Here is a 14,801-nt window from a genome sequence, read left to right as displayed (position 1 = left end):
CTCCAGGAACAAATGAATTACCAGTAGGTGAATCTTGTTAGATGTTGCTGTCACATGACGACATTCAGTGCTTCTGATGGGTTGTGTAGACTGTCACCTCTCTTGTGCTCCTCTTGACTTCATAGTCTACTAATATACTGTCTCTTATTGTGAATGGCACTTTTGATTTACACACACTTGCCTTTTGCTACAAAAGTTCATGGGAAGATTAACTGGGATATTTCTGGGACATAAGACCCTTAATATTTGAATCCTCTCCTGAAACAGTTGTCTGCCTGCAACTTGGGACTTTCTCCAAAGGGCTATCAGGGGACAAGGCTGTCCAAAGGCGTGTGTTATTACTAGTGACTGTTTGGCTCTGCAGACCCCAAAGCGGTTTTCATTTGAGCTCAGGCTTAGAAAGTGGGCCTAAGGCCTGAGACTAAAATAGACCAAGCATTGTTCTTTATGCTTTTCCTCTAATTTCTCACCCATATCTTGGCCTCTATATCTTTCAATTCTGATTAGGAAAGAAGAGAGTCTGAGAAAATCACATCAAGGGGAAAACAAACAGAAGGCAGCCAAGAGCAAGAGTTTTGTCTTGTGTGGACTTTTTTAAAACTATGAAGTTATTAAAATAAGGTCTAGCTAGAGTCCTTAAACTTACCAAGCCCAAAGCAAAACTCCTTTCCTTCTTGGAGATGGTGGGTGATGGCAGGGAAAGGAGCTGTGTGCTCTCTAGTGGGTACCACCAGAGAACCGTGAAGAACTCAACAACAGAGACCAGATCCTCATTGTTTCCCCAGTAGAACAGAACTTCCTATTCCACCACCTGTAATTTCAGCCAATTAATGACCGTCTGAGGCATACTTCGTTTATTCACTCTTTACTTTATTGAGCTTTGCAGATACTGCATTTTTTTTTTAACAAATTGAGGATCTGTGGCCATCTTGTGTCCAGCAAGTCTGTCAGTGCCATTTTTACAACAGCATTTGCTCATTTTGCATCTCGGTGTCACATTTTGTTAATCGTCACAGTATGTCAAACTTTTGTTATTGTTAGCTTTGTTATTGTTTGTGAGACAATGTCGCTGTTGTAACTGCTCTGGCGTCATGCAGCAGTGAGTGCTTTCTGAGGTAGGTGCTTTTTCTTTCAGACTTCATGCTGTTGCACACTCAGTAGACTGTAGCAGAGTTGAACATGACTTTTATCTGCAGTAGGAAACCAGAACTTCATGTGACTCGCTTTATTGCAATATTTGTTTTATTGTGGTCTGGAAATGAACCTGCAATATCTCTAAGATATGCCTGTACATACTTTTAACTGATGAAATTTTTAAAATTACTTATTTATCTATTGATTATGATTATTTCCTTTGAAGATGACATAATATTCTTTTTTCTGAAATACAGAGAAATATATACTATTATCAAGGTTTTCTGTCTTCACTTTCAGCTGGTTCCATATATGAACTTTTTATTAGTATTGGAAAATTGGTATTCCATTATTCTTTTTTTAAATTGTTTTTGGAGAAGGAGGTAATTAGGTTTATTTACATACTTATTTTAATGGAGGTACTGAGGATTGAACCTAGGACCTCAGCTAAGCACACACTCTTACCACTGAGCTGTACCCTCCCCCTGGTATTCCATTATTTGTATCAAAAGCTGTTCTTAGTTTGAAAATGAGACAAAGTCTAGAGATGGGGCAAAATCAATCTTGGACTTCCTGTCTTTGATAGATTTCATTGTTAGTAGTATCTGCTTTCTGTAAGTAGTTAATAGATTATTATTTTGGCACTGTATTCAAAATTTTGGTCTGAATATACCTTTTAAATATCATGAAATGTAGTCATTTTGAGCATATTTAGATGTATTTAGAAACAATAAATTAAATTTATTTATACCACCAGTAATAACAGCACGATGTAAATCTCAGTGTTATACTTTTTTCTTTCTAGTGATTCCAGCCACTTTGCCAAATATCAGGAAACATGTTTATGACTTGACCACAGATGTTTAGTCTGCACGTTGGCAAATGTGGGTATCTATAAATAAATATTTTCAGTTGTGTTTTGATGTAAAATACTGTTCCTCAGCCAATATGTTGGGGATACATATATAAGCCAAATATTGGAAATACGTATGTATACAAACACATACCAAATACACATACACATCTACAGATAGTATTTGGCTTATAGTTTGTGAGTTATTAAGATATTTGTAAATATATTGATAAATAAAATGGCCTTTAATTTCTTACTCTTATGGTGTCTTTGGTTAGCTCTGATTTTAAGATAAGCACAGCATGAGTTAAGGAATATTCCCTTTTTTTCCTATTGATTGGAAGAGTTTATATAATATTGGAACAATCTGTTCTGTGAAAGTTTTGTAGACGTAGCCTGAAAGCCATCTGTGCCTGTTGTTTTCTTTGTGGGAACCTTTTTAACCAGAGCTTTATTTGCATAGGGGCCTAATAATAGCTTTTACATCTTTGTGTATCTGTAGCAATGACTTTTCTTTCAATCTTCTTGTTAGTTATACATACCTTCTTTTTTTTCTTCTCTCTCTCTTTGTAAATGGCAAGAAAGAAGAGGTATATTCAGTAAGTGATGATGAAATTCACATTGTATTAAAGATTTGTTGCCTCAAAAGAAGGGCAGACGGGGTCAGGCTGGGTGTATGTGTGATTTCCCTTGGAACCAGGCCCTGCTTCTGGTCATTTAAATCAGATTTTTCACAGAATTTCCAGATGTTATTAGTATGTATTTTCAGGCATAAATGAGCAGAATTCTGTCACTTACACAAGCAAAATTTGGCATCCACATCTGGTACATTGATACCCTGCAAGCCTTTAATGTTTTTAATGTGTTTCTAATTTTTATTGTTTTTTTCCCTCTGAGTTGAGGATTATTTAGAAGTGTGTTGTTTATTTTCCAAACTTCTAGTGACTTCTAGCTCTCTCTGTTGACCATATTCTTTATGATTTCAAAATGTATTGAATCTTGTGTTATGTTCTATGTATTAGTTATTAATTGCTTTCTAACAAATTACCCCACAACTTGGTAGTTAAAACAGCATTTATTATTTCACAGCTTCTCTGGTCAGGATTCTCTGACTCTGTGGCTCTTCCAAGGCTGTAGTTATTTTAAAGCCCAACTGTGAGATATTGGGCAAATATTCTAAAAATCTGAAAATTAATTTCATCATCTTTAACTCTATTAATCAAACATTATCAAATACATTAATCAAATTGGATACTTATTACATAATTATCACTGTGTTGTACAGTTAAATAATTTACCGCAGTTACCCCTCATTGAGTGCGGATGACAACATGGTAAGTAAATGTCTACTGTGGAGTGGAAGTGAGTAACACAATAGAGGTCGGTACATGCTGGTTTTAATCTTACGACTTATTTATACATGTGTCTTTAATGCTGAAATATTTTTAAAGTTTCCTGCATTCAGAAAATCTGAATGCTTTTATTCTCAAAGTTGAGTTGGTTTCCTGTCTTCTGAATCTCTGTGCTTTCTGCCATCTATGGTTATCTGTAGAGCTTGCTTATGATTATATGGAAAAACATACTCCCTAAATAGCCAGTATGGTTATTTATATTTCACTAATTTTTTTTCTATTAAATTTTAGTAAATTGCTAAGATGCATGACATGATATAAAACATAAAGTTTGTTACACAAAAACTTGGGATGGAGTTCTGTCTCTTCTACTTATGAAATATATGAACTTGAAAAACGTGTTCTACTTTTCTGGGCAACTATTCAGTGGTAAAATAGTGATGATGATGGTGATGATGGTTGTGAAAAACAACCATACCTGCTTCAGAGAGTTACTGTAACAGTCACTTGAATTAACATACTTGAAAAGAGCTTTGCAGTCTGTTGAGAACAATGTATAAATTACTATTAGTAAACAAAGGGTAATTTATGGCAGTAGTGTCATTATAGCATTGAATGTTTTAGACATACTTATGTAAACAGAAATACCATGCTTTAGATGTCACATTTTCTTTAGTTCTTCCATTATAAGAGATGTATGCAGTTTTGAAGCATCCCTATAGAGACATATCTCGGTGACCCCCAAACTAACTGAAGCAGTGAAGGTAAACAAACATTTAGGCCAAGACCCCTTTACCACATTTATTACTCTCTAGCCACCCATGTCATTTCCATTACCAGTTGTCTTATTGTTAGGATTAATTGTGTCATATTTCATATTTTATTATATTTTCTACTGTTTTTTAGAATGATTTTAGCTTTGTTATCACTGGAAAGACGCAGCAGCATTTACATAATGAACATGTTATTTATCACCAGTCTACTTAATGTCCTTTTGCTGAGGCTGTTCTTTTTGTTATGAATTATTTCTCCCCTTTTTTCTCTATCAATTCCTGTATATCTTTTACAGATCAATATAGATCTTATCTTCCTTTAAAATTTAATTTAATATAATAATTATGACATTAGAATATAATTATTATAATTATATATGATATATATAATAATTATAGATATGATTATCATTAAAATAATGTAATAATTCTAAGTCACCATAACGTCTCTGTCCTCTGAAATCTGTAACATTTATTTAGTTACTTCTTCGTGGTATTTTCTTGTATTGCTATATAAGCTTTGAATCAATTTTTCATGCTTTTTTTCTCAAAGTAAGCTAAAATATTGAAAAGTATTCACAGGTTTTGCTGTGTGTGTGTGTGTGTGTCCAATTACATGTAAAGTTGTAGTACTACTTACTCAAATAGAAATTGTTGGAAAATTAAATACTGAAAATGTTTTTCTTCTTTGTGGAGTCATCTGGATGCAATCTAGAGCTCGAGATGTATCAAGTTTTCATTCCTTTGTGTGGAAAAATAGCTTCAGAAAAGTGGAGAAGACATGCATTCACATAGCTGCGGCCATTCAACTGAGATAATTCATTTATGTTTAGACAGTAAAAATAAGTAGAGAATACTGTCATTTTCCAGTAACACACACAGAGCCGGATTTTACATGTGTCCAAAAGAGTGAGAAAGTTGTGAATGTTTGGCAGCAAATTTTGAAGGTTTTGAATTGTGTAGAGTAATTTATCTTGGTTTCATGTGATGCTTTAGTTCTATGAAGCTGTAAAATACTGTGTAAAACAGACCAGACTTGGAATGCGCTTCTCATGATCAAATACTGGATGTTTCATTGTTAACTAGGGAAAAAAAGAAAACAAGCTCTAGGTCTTTCAGGAGCAAAAATACACCAAGAGGAGCCATTGGTTTTGGAACAGTCATTTAACATCATATGTTAATATGTAGTATTTGGATATGAAAAGTTGTTAATTTATATCACTAGCAGATAATCGTATTTTACTGCTTTTTCACCTGTAGTATTACTTCCTCTACTTCTGTCTTACTTCTAGCTCTAAGGATCTTTCACATGCTCTCCTGAAATAGTCTTATAACTGGTTTCCTAGCTCTAGTCAATCTCTTTTATACTCCTTACCTCACATTGCTTCAGAATTATCTTAGAAATGGAAATATGATCATTTTACTCCCTTTGATGAGCACTTCCAAGAGTGTCCTTAACCTAGAGAATACATTTGAAACTCATTTTAATGACACTCAGGATATCCTTTATGATACAACCTCCCCTTCCTCTCCAGGCACCATTCCTCATGTTTTCTCCCTGCACCCTGCCCTCCGCCTGTGCTAAACCACAGGCATCCCCTACATGTGCGGTCTCTTCTGTATTCCTGTGCCTTTGCTGAAGCTGCTTTTCCCTCCACCCCTAGATGAATATTTTAGTTTAATGTTTAGTTCAGAAACCACATCTGTCAAGATTTTTTTAATCCCTCAGAGTTTCCAGGTGAAAGTAACCACTTTCCACTTTGTGGCCCCATTGTACTAGGTTTACATTTTTATCCACATAGTAATGAAATATATTTATCTGTGGACTTGTCTGTTAACCCACTCTGCATGAGTGGCCTTTTCAGAGTGGAAACTGTGTAGTTTCTGTATTGAGTGCTTAGTTTTTAACAACCGTCACTCAGTTGATATACCTCATGTTGTAAGCCAGAAAGAAAAACAAATTCAACCTAAAATGGTTTAAATAGCAGACCTATAGCTCTAGGTGGCAGGAATGAATTTCAGATCTAGGTATATTTTGATCCAAAACTCATAGTGTTCGGAAACGCTGACAGTTCAAAGTTTAGAACCTCAGAACACTAACAGTATTGAAAAAGAAAAAAAAAATTATATGTGGAGAAAATAAAGCAGGGACTTACTCTTGTTTTCCTCCATTTCCCTCCCTAAGTATTATAATGCTTAGAAAATGTATCTCTTTACACTGTTCCAGTCACAGAAAGCCGCTGTGTTCCAAGGACTTGGCTCCTTTAAGGATATTAATGCAAAATGCCAGGAAAAATGAAGTTCCCTGTAGTCAGGCCAACCTGGTAAGCTGAAAGATTCTGAGGAGAGCAATGGCTGAAGACAGGATATATACACTCCACAAAATGACTTTTATCTCTTCTTTTGCTGTCAAACTCCAAGACTTGGACTGTGAAACAACATCCGCCTGCCTGCTGGCTGTGTACAGTTCGTGCTGGGGTCCGAGGAAAACCCATCCCTCTCTCACCTCCTCCTTACGCTATGTGCTTTGATCGCTTGTTTCCAAGACAGCCTCATCAAATACTCGAATGTTCTTTTGCAATGTGGCTCTGTCCCTCTTTCCAACAAGAAGTGGAGACTATTTCTCTCTCCTTAAACCTAGACTGCCCTTGTGACTGGGTTTGGTCAACACAAGGCAGCAGAAATGATGGCTGATTGGGGGACTAGGTTTTAAGAGCTTTCGTGGTCTCCAGTGTGGGTCCGCCATGTAAGGAAGCAGATCCAGGCCACTGGAGGAGGAGAGCCCCATGGAAGAGAATCAGGGAAGCCTGGCGGCCAGTACCAGCTGCTGGACGTGCAGGTGAGGCCATGAGGAACTGCTAGCCCAGCAGAACCTTTGGCTGAATGCAGCACATAAGTGAGCCCAGGTGAAACAAACAGAAAAAAAAAATCCCAGCCAAATATAAAAGCATGACAAACGATAGATTGGTATTTAAGCCACAGAGTTGGGAATGGCTTGTTATCCAGCAAGAAGATAGGTGAAATAGTTACTTTAGTTGCAATGCTTAAGATAAATTAATGATTCTACACATAATAGATCAATAGGGGAAGATTGTGAGAAACACTGTCTTAATGATGATTTTAAAACACTAACTTGTTTGCTTTCCTTTGCTTCACATTCAGGCTTCAGGCACCCAAGCCCTTTCTCTTTCCTTTCTCTATTGCTAGAGCAGGAAAACCCACTTTACAGTTCAATGCAGAGATATTTCCTAGCCTTGGGATGAAAACTATATTTAAAAGGACTGTGGGTAGTGAATTGGGACGAGTATGGCTTCTCTGAGCATGACAACAAGGATATAGGATAGAACTTGCCTTGCTTGTCCATAGCCATTTCCCCATGGCCAATTCCCAATTAGTACAACAAATTGAACAAACAAAAATTATTGATTGTAATTTTAAATTGTAAACCTCTGTTTCTTGAAATATTACAGTGAAAAGTCTTTGAGACTTAGATCCAAAGAGGATTTTCTTTGATTATGCCAGGTGCCTAAGAGAACCTGTAACTTGAGATCACTTTAAAATAAAGCACTGGCTTTGAGTTGCCAAGGGCCGCTTGGACCCATTTCTGCTGATTTCTGTTTCCATTCAAAACTAGAGCGAGTGTGTAAAGAGTTCTCTGAGGAGACACGCTTTCCTTTTCTATTCCTCCTAGCGGCAGAGTTGGACACTGAATTTCTCTCATCATGTATCTTTGGGGGCAGAGAATGATGATAATTCCCCTACTGAATGATCGGGGGGTCTGATTGATGATTAGGGGGACCTGGCTTTGTGTGCTGGTCACCAACCCCAGCTCAGCCTCAGGCTGTCTCCTGTCACTCAGAGAGAACCAAAGATGCTTTTCTTACAAATATATTCCACATGCCTGTTCATTGTCTCTTTCCCCTCTGCTAGGTTATGAATCCCTTGAGAACAAGGGCCAAGCCTTACTCATTTTTTGTAGGGTTCAATATTGGCATGCATTTAGTGTATGTTTACCGAATTGGGGTAAATTATATTTTGATGCAGTTGATTCCTCAGGGGAGACCTTTTAACTGTCACCAGGGCAGATTTTGTTATTCTCTTTTTGGTTCCTGTAATGTTGTAGACATTCATCTACTATAGCATTTTAGGTTATGCCAATATAATTGTTTAAATATGTGCTTCATCTACTGGTTTGTGATATTTCTGAGGGAAGGAATGTGTCATTTTTACAGTTTTATTTCCCTTAGCACGGTGTTTGACACACCATAAGAGGTTTCAAAATTATATATTAAATGTATGCATTTTAAAAAGAGGACAGAAAGAAAAAGCAGCTAAAGTAAAATTGATTCAAGAGAGTTGTAGAGTAATGTCTGTACCCCTACCCCACGCGCACTTCATCGTGAAATATTTGTGTTACTCAGACTTGGGTAAAGGCTAACCTTGAAGAGGTTTAGATCTGTGCGCACTCCAATTCCATGCCTTAGCCTGGTCCACAAAATAAATACATGACTTAACTGTCACTTACAAAATTTATTTAGAAGAGCCAGGGCCTTAATTGTAAGCCAGCCAAAGGGCCTCTACTCTAGTTGTTCAGTAGTTAAAATTTTCTGGGTACATCTCATGTTACATGTCTGAATGACCCACGTCGTGAGACTGAAGAGGACTGGAGTTCCCGAAACACGACTTGGAGGAAAGAAACCTGCTTATCAGGAACACGCACATTACGACCGGAAAAGCCTACTCCCGCTGGGTGGGGACAGTCTTACAGTTGGAGTTTGTTACGGCAGCTTGTTTGTTGCAGTACCTTACCTGATATAACTGGTGGTTTACTTTTAGTAACTAAAATGTGTGCCTCCCCTACAGAGTCTCCTGTTTTGGTAAATTGTTCATGCAAGCTCAAATGGCAATAATAAAAAGAAAATACATTTTAATGGATAAGAGAGAAATTATAAGAGTAACAATAAACACATATTCAAGTAGATTTTGTATCACTTTCCAACGTCTAAAATTTACCTTTGGAAATATTAATTTCATTGAGGTAATTATACCTAGACGGGTGACTTGTATGAAAGTGTATAAAATATGACAAGATTAGTATTTAGTAAAAAAAAAAAAAAAAAAAAAAACCACGTCCTCTGGCTCCTAAATAGGACCCAAGAAAAACGTTAGCCTTGAAGCTAGCACTCTCATTTGTGATTGATGCTCTTTTTGAGAAAAATAAAATAAAATACCTTTACTAGGCTTCTATACTTTCTTATTCCTTTAAGATTACACACTGTATGTCACTTTGAAAGACTGATTCTTTGTAAAGGTAATTAACAGAGGAAACTATTAAACAAGAACTGTATTTTAATTGCTTTTGTGTTCTTGCTTATTTTTTAATCTGGAGGTGAAAAATTCCAACATTAGATAATGAGTCTGTGTTACTGGCATCTAATTCTCAGGTGAATTTAGCTAAAGAGATTGATGTTAATGACTTCCTTTGAAGATTAATTGTTTCAGAATAGATGAATGAGTATTTTCAAAATCTCTTCCTCACTTCCCTGTTGCCATTCATGGTTGTACTAAGTTCACATTCAGTTTTGTTACATGTTTAAAGATGCCATTTATTAATCAAAGCCTCAACAAAAACAGGGCTGAGTTTACTTGCTTAAAATGAATTTTTTTCCCCATATGCTATCCACGTCCATATTTGCATTTAAACTAGTATCCAGCATTTTGGTAAGTGTTCTATTACTAAACTACAGGCCGCGGTATGTCACTCTTATTTTTGAAGTCAGCAGTCTAGTTGAATGTCATCAAAAGGGACACCAGAAGCATAGTACCACCTTTAACCAGAGAAACACTGCATTTTAAAAATGGTTTCTCAAGCCAACATTCACTCTTATTTGGTGTATAAAATTATTAATGAGATTTTCTTTTAATATTTAATAACTATAAATAGTTACAGATAATAGTACTTTGTAAATATTAACAGATCCTGTCTGAGATAATTGTATTTTCCATTAAGCAGAAGTGCATGAGAAATTGACATCATCCCTGGCACCTGACCACATATTAAATCAGTGTCAGGAGATGAAAAATTGATTACTAGCCATTTCTTGTGCTCAAGCCATTCATTTTACTTATTAACATATAATGATCAATAAATACATATTTACTGTATTGGGTTGGTACAAAAATATATATTTATATTTAGTGTATTATATTTTAGTATTATACATATGCATATATATTGGTAAGCAGTCAAAATGGTTTTAACGATTCAATTGTTATTAAAACTTTACCCATGAGTTGAATTTTAATCTCTATTTTATTTATTTCCCATGATTTGAATTTTAAAATAGACTGAAAAAAATTGCTATTTAACATGATGTCTAATAGAAAATGATAGACTAGAAGGTGGCTTGGTAATTAGATTATTTTTAACATTGGTAGCACTAAACATTTCTTCTGGAAGGTCAATCTATAAAGACTTCTCTTAAAAATCAAATTTAAGTGAAATAATAATGAAAGTGAACTTACATTTATCTAATACCTATTTATAATTACATGACATAAAACTTTCCAAAATTGTAACGTTATTTTATGGAAGGTTCAGGGGTGACTGATAAAGACAAGTACCATCCCAAAGGATTCTTTTTAAATCTCTATAGAAAGATAGAAAATTAATTTGGCCATCAGCATTATTGATATTGGCTCTCCAAAAATATTAGTACACTCATCAATTAATTCATAATTTATTAGAAAACATGTTCTTAGTGGCAACTATGTTCTAGTCATCTAACTACATATCCTGTAACCATATTATGCTTTAATAAATATTCTATATGATTACTTCATATAGTCCATAAAAATGACTGAATGCTTATGATGATAAATTTAAACATGGAACATAAGTCTTATCTTCCAGGGATATTCATTCACTTTTCATTAAACACCTACAATATAGCAGGACCTTGCTTATTTGCTCACATTACCAATGTAAAGATGACTATCATAATGGTAATGATTGTGAAAAAATATTTACCAAGTGCAGATTCTAATTGTAAGTAACATTAATCTCATTCTAATAGTGGAATAATCCAATGAGGTATTTAATTCCATTATCCCCATTTTACATATGAGGAAATTGAGGTTTAGAGAATTTTAAGTACTTTTTCCTGATGTTACCTAGATACAAATTGGCTGATTTGGATTCAACTCAGGACAGTCTGATGAGGGTGTATCTTAACTGCTGAGCCAAAAAGGAGTCCAGGATGTCAGTCTCGTCGTAGGACCAGTGACATAAATATAATTTATCATACTCATGATCACATTTCAGAAACAGTGGTGGAATCCAGAAAACTAGGACAGTGGGGGAAGTTTCATAATGAGGAGGGAATATTTCCAAAAAGTCAAATATTAGCAGAACTTAAAAATCAAATGGTCCAGAGTGAAAAGTGTCTGAGAGAAGTATTTCTAGTAGATTAGGCAGAAAAGCTCTCTTCAGATATGGCAATGAGGACATTCTTAGTTATGATGCAGAAGTCAATTTTAGTAGAGGAAGGGGGAAAAACAGGTGTGTATGAAATTAATGAATGAGTAAAAGATGAGGAAGTAATGCTGCTAGGCATATAGAATTATTTCAAGAAGATTACATAGGAAAAAGTATGACATGCACTTAAGAGGGATGTGAGTCGAAGTTCTAGTATGAGATTATTTTAATATGATCCTAAGAAGCTTTTCAAGCCCCAAATCTGGGATTAGTCCTTGATTACTCCTTTTTCTTTACTCCATGGATTTTATAGTCTATCGTAAAAATGTATTTATTTCAAGCCTATCATCTTTCACTTAATACAGCAATGACCTTCTCATCCCCCACTTCCTCTTTGTTCACCTTTATTTCTACACTGGAGCTAAAGCAACTTCACAAAGAAAAAAAAAAAGAGTCAGATCATGTTTCTATATTGCTGGAAGCCATCTTAAACCTTCTTGCTGTACAAAATCCATGCCAAACTCCTGACCCGGTCAGTCCTGCATGGCCAGGCCCTGATTACTCCTTTGGTTTAATTTTGTAACATACAGCCCTTGGCTCATTGACTTTCGGCTTTTTTAAGATACTGAAATATCCCAAACTGTTCCTGAACTTCAGGTCTTTGCATGTCACCTTTCTTTTGCCTGTACTTTGAGCCCCATGCTTCTCTCATGACTGGTTTCTCAGCCGTCAGGTGAGCACAAATGCCACTTTGTCCATGGCACTTCCCCTGACCACTCAGGTGAGGTCTCTCCTGTTAGTCTGCATCTTAGCAGTCCTGTTTGTGTCTTTCATAACCTTTCACGTTTTGTGATGTTTATTTGTGTACTGTCTTAATTTCCAGTTTTATGATAGCAGACATCCAGCTTCATTTGACTACATATTCAGCACCAAGCAGTCTTTCCAGCACATGGTTGGTGCTTAATTTATGCTTTTTAGCAAATGAATAAATGATTGAATGAATACATAAGCCAATGGCTTGAAGATATTAAATAAAAGAAATATTGCTGTGAGTTAACTGCAAGAGTCTCAGGATTTGTCTGTGTAAAGGACTCTAATTGATGTCTGGAAGGTGCATTGTTGGTACATTTGAAATTATCTTATCCCTGTTCATGGTGCCTGAGACAGGAATGGCATGAGACCTTTCTTTGTCACCAACAATTTAGAACTAAGACTGATAGCTAAGCTTTAGAGGGTAACAAGATATAGTGGTATTAGAAGACTTTCAAAGCCACTGGCAACCTGTTCGTTTTGCAAGCAATGAAAAAGTCCTTTTTAAAGGATTTTTCTTTTCATAGTTCTAGCCATATAAATAGTGGAATTAGGAATATTAGAAATGTATGCTCACCACAGAATATAGTGATGGTATCATCTCCTATAGAAAGGGTAGTTTTTATCAAAGTTTTCCCAAATCAGATTAAAATTTTGATTTCTTAATACCTGAAAATTTTCATGTTAGTCTTACTTATGATTCTCTAAATAATCCCCTTTGCTCTAATTTAAATAGGTTTCCTATTACCAAAAAAAGGTGAGAAAAAAATCTTGCTTACAAAATAAATGGGTAAGTTTTGGGAAAAATATATCTTAAAAAATTCACAAATTGTTAAGGATTAAAAAGGGGAAACCTCTAGTTTCCCAGTCTTTATTCCAAAAGGCAATCACGTTCTTTTTGCCCTTTCAGAGAGATAAAACCATTTTAGAGATGCTTACTTTGTCAATAATGTTTTAACGACTAATGACTAGGTTTCAAGAATATAGAAAGTGTATGGTCTGAACTGTTGTTATGTGGTCCCTTTATTTGATATATTCATAAGGAATACTTGAAGTTTATTTCTTATTGATGTGAAAATAGAAACAAAAAATTCGTGTTGATAAGCACATTCACCAATATATATGCAGCATCCAACTTTTAGACAAATTACTTCTCTCACAGATGTTTTAGAGGAAAAGAAGGAAGCAAACAAGTAAAAAATGGCAGTTTTACTTGTGACAGTCTCTATATATCTATTATATAACATACATGTGGGTAATTTAATTTTTGTGGGACTATAATATTTTACTTTTCTCAAGATATTGTATTACAATAATAGAGTTTCTTGTGTTTCCTAATAATGGCCAAGAGTTTTGGGAAATAAAAATTTTAAAGTTTTTTCAAAACCTTTAAGTTTATTTTACAATCAGAAGAGTAAAACAATCATAGCATACATTAAAAAAAAAAAAAAGCATACCCATGTAGGCAAGATTTGGAGCAAACAACAATATACTAGGAATAAACAAACCCGTCTCACACTCCTTCACGTTTATAGTTGTTCTAATGTTCAACCAACTTTGCTTTCCTAGGATAGATGCAATTTAGCTATGGTGGGGTTTTTTTGTTTGTTTTTATATATGCTACTAGATTGAGTTTCCTTAATTCCTGTTTAAACTTACTAAATCTTGTGTTCATGAGTGAGATCACCTTTGATATTTATTTTCTCATACTTTTTGTTCAATTCCAGGGCTAAGATTTTTCTAGTCTTTTAAACTGAGTTAGGGAACAGATTACCTTCTTATGTCTTCTACAAGTGTTTGTATCAGATTAGAAGTCTGTGTTTTCAAGCGTTATTCTAATTTGCTGTTGAAACATGTGTTTTGGTTTTTTCTCCCATTGTATTGTGGGGAATTAAAAACATACAAAAACTACCGATTTTCAGGTGAGAGCAGTTGACGAGCCGCGGTTTGGAGACGTCGGCTGGGATGGGAATCACCTGAAGGGCTTGTTCAGCTGCAGCGTCGCGGGCCCCACGTGCAGAGCCCTGACGTCACAAGGGAAGCGTGGAGGCGGGGCGTCTGCCCGTCTCGCGAGTTCGGGAAGGAAGACGGAAGGCGGTGCCCGGGGCGGGAGAACCGCGGAGCGGGCGAGGTTGGTGCTCGGGCAGAGCTGTGTTTTATCCACATTCGGTGCTACCAACCCGTGAGCAGTCCGGCTTTCTGTGTACCCCTGCCCCCTCCTCCTCACCAAATTATTAGGAAGTGAACATCAGAAATTACGCTGTCTTGCTCTTCAGTGTATCAGGACTTACCTCGGAAAGGTAAGAACTCGTTTTTCTTCATTGTTTTATGTTAATATATAGAAATGCAATTGATTTTTGTGCGTTTTTCTTGACTTCTGTGACCTCACAGGCCTCACTTCC

The 14,801-nt window shown here is 35.7% G+C and overlaps 1 long non-coding RNA gene across 1 annotated transcript; it reads right to left on the bottom strand.

The window, feature by feature from the left end:
• Positions 1-849: 849 nt before the first annotated feature.
• Positions 850-14,420, bottom strand: LOC140688779 (uncharacterized). The gene is made up of 2 exons (XR_012063600.1): positions 14,312-14,420; positions 850-1,190 (listed from the first exon to the last, which is right to left on the bottom strand). It is a non-coding gene; the product is annotated as an uncharacterized lncRNA (long non-coding RNA).
• Between the last annotated feature and the right edge of the window lie 381 nt (positions 14,421-14,801).

Source organism: Vicugna pacos, chromosome 23 (genome assembly GCF_048564905.1).
Source record: "Vicugna pacos chromosome 23, VicPac4, whole genome shotgun sequence".
In the NCBI taxonomy this organism is placed as follows: domain Eukaryota; kingdom Metazoa; phylum Chordata; class Mammalia; order Artiodactyla; family Camelidae; genus Vicugna; species Vicugna pacos.
This window is presented reverse-complemented; position numbering and strand designations above follow the sequence as displayed.